Below are 4,732 nucleotides of genomic sequence, written 5' to 3'. Positions count from 1 at the left end.
CCACAATTACTTCCTTCTCGTCGATACGCTGCTGTTCTGCGCATGTCTCCTACCAGCGTCTTCTGCTTCTCATCAGTAAGACCAGAAGGGGCAATGACGAGCTCGGCACTGGCTGTAGAGGGCGACTGAGGACAGTCTGCTGAGTGGATGTGCAAAGCATGGAGGGCAGGACGGGCGTAGAGCTGATATCACGTTCTCACTTACTAAAGATGCAGAAAGGACAATATTATCAAAAATACAGCCAAAATAATACCACTACATGATGCCTAGTGCGGATATCTCTACATAATGGCTTGGTAATATTCCCATGCTGAATGAAAAGCTCTATGTAAGGAATAATAGTGTCCTACAGCACTAGATACATATTCTGAATGTATGACCCGGCACCGTAATACAGGAAAATGTATAGGACCTATATTTTTCCATGCGCGGTGCGGTCATTCAACATGTGCTCACCACACCGTGACTGGACACCATAGGCCGGATATCGGTCCCCCCAAACGTTCACCTGGAAGATCCAATTTGCATTTTGGCTTCCCATTAATAGCAAAGTATCAGAGTTTTTTTTTAAACTGATCCTTTAAAATAATAAAAAAAACAGATACTTTGCTTTCCATAACTGTCAGTTTCCGATTTTTCATTATTTTATGACCATCCATTTTTTTATTCCCACAATCTGTTTAGATAACAGAAGATTTAATGGAAGATGTAAAAAATGGATACTAATGGACACCATTGCAATTTCAATGATATGTTCTCAAATTATAATCCCCCCTACATTTGGCGCACGTAAGTGCGAGAGAGTGGCCCAATCACATGTACGTTTCCATTAAAATGCATGAGATCGGTGAACAGCATCCGGTGTCAATACAAGGCACCTGGTGCTGGTAAGGGTGCAGTCACAGGCACAGTGGGTACGGAAAGTATTCAGACCCCTTTAAATTTTTCACTCTTTGTTTCATTGTCGCCAATATCACATGGTCATAAGTATGAAGCACCTTTTTAGCTAGTACAGCCATGAGTCTTCTTGGAAATGATGACTTTTTCACACCTGGATTTAGGGAACGTAGGTGGGAGCCATTTTCAAGTCTCTCCAGAGATGCTCAATTGGGTTTAGGTCAGGGCTCTGATTGGGCCAGTCAAGAATGGTCACAGAGTTGTTCTTAAGCCACTGATTTGTTATTTTAGATGTGTCCCCAGTGTCATTATCTTGTTGGAAGGTGATTTCCGCACATTTGTCACAATGTGTAAGTGGCACATTGTAATAAATGAGTAGTAAAATCCCCATATACTGCCATACGGTAGTATGGCAGTACATAGTAGCATGAATCAGATAACGTAGGATTAAAGTACCCTAGTGGTCTGAAAAATAGTACATAAAAAATAAATTTAAACCTAGAAATTCAAATCAACCAACAATAGTAATCAATAAACCTATTAGTGCCCCAAGACGTACTATTACTGCATGGAGCACTGTAACTTAGCACTCTGTGCAGCAATAGTACTTCATGGAGCCGATGATGATTCAGAGCTACACAACTCTACATTTTAAAACTTAACTATTATTGAGTATGTGTATATGTTTGTATGTCTGCTAAAGGAGTCTGCACCATCGCATTCACATTCACCAAATTTTGCACAGCCACTCTGTTACTCGTCATAGACTAGGTTTTGAGCTGAAATTTTCACCCTGCACTTTCCAAAATACACTTATTAACCACCATATACAGGAGCCATTGCCTGCTGCTGCTGTGGCAGTTAGAAGCTGAGCCGTGATTGGTTGCTGTCCTGCCACAGGTCATTAATATGAGCTCTGAGCTTTGATTAGTTTACTATAGGCAATGGATATAAGACAGCTTATGTGTGAGGTAATATGGATAGGGATACAGACATAGGGGGAGATTTATCAGAAATGTCTGAGGTAAAACTATTCCAGTTGCCCATGGAAATCAATCAGAGATCAACTGTAATTTTATAAACAGCTGTGAGAAAATGAAACTTGAGCTCTGATTGGTTGTTATGGGCAACTAGAGCAGTTCTGCTCTCAGACACTTCTGATACATCTCCCCATAGACAAAGTGACAGTCAGAGATGGTCATTAAAAGAGACGGCCAGAGACAGAGAGGGTCAGTGACAGTCACTGAAAGAGACTGTAAGAGACAGTTACTGAAAGAAACGGTCAGAGACAGTCATTGAAACAGACAGTGTATTGAAAGTGACAGTCATTGAAAGAGATGGTGAGAGACAGAGAAGGTCAGAGACAGTCGTTGAAAGAGATGGTCAGAGACAGTCACTGAAAGAAATGCTCAGTGACAGTCACTGAAAGAGACGATCAGAAACAGTCACTGTATCAGACGGTCAGATACAGTCACTGAAGGTGACAGTCAGAGACAGTAACTGAAAGAATTGGTCAGTGACAGTCACTGAAGAAGACGGTAAGAGACAGTCATTGAAAGCGATGGTCAGACACAGTCACTGAAAGAGATGGTCGGAGACAGTCACCGAAAGAAACAGTCAAAGACAGTCAATGAAAGAGACAGTTATTAACAGAGATGGTGAGAGACAGAGAAGGTCAGAGACAGTCATTGAAAGAGATGGTCAGAGACAGTCACTGAAAGAAATGGTCAGTTACACTCACTGAGAGAGACGGTCAGAGACAGTCACTAAAAATAAACGGTCAGAGACAGTCACTGAAGTAGACGGTCAGATACAGTCACTGAAGGAAACAGTGAGAGACAGTCACTAAAAGAATTTTATTATGTTTTAACTAGCCCTATGTGTACCAAAAAAAACACAGCGAAAACTTTTGAGGTAGCACACACACAAAAAAAGATAAACCGCCACATACGAAAATTTGCTAACAATGCCTGGTCATTAACCCCTTAACGCTCTGCGCACGGGCTGAGTCCTCTTCATACAAAGGTGGGGGTTTTTGCATATTGCAGAAAACCCTCACCGCTAATAACCGCGGTTATTAGGTATAGCCGCGTCCCAAAATGCCCGATCTATCAAAATATAAAAGCGGTTACGGCCAGCGGTGACCTCCGAGGCGGGAAATGGCGCCCAAATGTCAGAAATGCGACTTTTACACCTTTTTACATTACATAAAAAATGAAATAAATAAAGATCAAAATGTCGCACAGACCTCAAAATGGTAGCAATGAAAACGTCGCATCATTTCGCAAAAAATGACCCCTCACACATCCAAAGTGTGAAAAAGTTATTAGCGTCAGAAGATGGCAAATTTTTTTTTTCTTTTTTGTACACATTCGTTTAATTTTTGAAAAGGTATTAAAACACAATAAAACCTATATAAATTTGGTATCACCGCGATCGCACCGAACCAAAGAATAAAGCCAAGGTGTTATTTTAAGTGCGCTGTCAAAGTCGAAAAAACTGAGCCCACAAGATCGCACGTGCGTTTTTTTTTCAGTTTTTCCACATTTGGAATTTTTTTTCAGCTTCGCAGTACACGGCATGTTAAAATAAATAACATTACGGGAAAGTCAAATTTGTTACGCACAAAATAAGCCCTCACACAGGTCTTTACACGTAAAAAAACCCTGCGTCCTTAAGGGGTGAAAGCCTTAAATCAAGACGGTCATTAAGGGGTTAAGTCCTTTATATGCAGGTAAATTTACACAGTTTATTTTATGTATCATATAATCATCAGGAGTGCCATTTGTCTCCAATAATCCTATATTGATGGCCAATTCTAAGGGTTTAGCGTGCCCTGGAAGAGATGGGGAATCGTTAGTCTTTTTCCCAATGCTTGTAAAAGATATTGCATTGACCAAGGAAAGAGATTTTCCCGCTATAGAAAATAGAGTGTAATTTTGACTCCTCCCTTTCTGCTAACTTCTACAGATGTTCAAGTTTTACTAGCTTAACTTTACTAGACAGTTTTACAGTCTTGGCTATTTCACAACTGTCACATAATTATTACTTAGAAATAAAAATAAATGAAAACCTCTGATGCTAAAACTTTTCCACCGCTTCATTTTAAATTTTTTCTTGCTATGCAGTAGCAATTTTTCAAAAAACACAGATTTACCTAAAAGTTCACTTCAAATTACATAGCATATTCCCCAATCACCACAAAGATAAAGTGGAGGAAATTTATCAAAATGTCTGAGTTCAAAACTGTTATAATTGCTCATGGTAACCAATCAGAGCTCAGCATTTATTTTACCACAGCAGTGTTTAAATTGAAAGCTGAGGTCTGATTGGGTGTCATGAATAATTGGAACAGTTCAGCTATCAGACACCTCTGATTAATCTCCCCCCATTATGGCTAACTTTAAATGTATTGTTCACAACGTGGTGCAAATAACATAATATCTTTATTCTCTAAACAAGTGGTTCTCAACCTTTGTGATACTGTGACCCCGCAATACAGTTCTTCATGTTGCGGTGACCCCAAACCATGTGATTCTCAGCAAAAACGCAATAAAATCGTGGCCTTTGATGGCTTTAGGGGACCCCTGTGTTTTGGTTGTTCGACCCCCAGGTTGAGAACCGCTGCTCTAAACCATTACATTTTGAAGACACAAGCTTTTTACTCTTTAATGACCACCATATCAGGATTCCACAGCGTCATTAAAGGTACATCTGACATGATACCTTTCTACGGTGCTGTGTCAGATGAAGTTTGCAGGACCTAGTCCCATGCTGATGTCTGGGCTGTTTTCTGTGTTTAACCCCTGGATCCAAGTCACACATCCCTTTTGAC

This window comes from Engystomops pustulosus, chromosome 1 (assembly GCF_040894005.1).
Source record: "Engystomops pustulosus chromosome 1, aEngPut4.maternal, whole genome shotgun sequence".
NCBI lineage: Eukaryota > Metazoa > Chordata > Amphibia > Anura > Leptodactylidae > Engystomops > Engystomops pustulosus.
Note: the sequence above shows the minus strand (reverse complement) of the source record.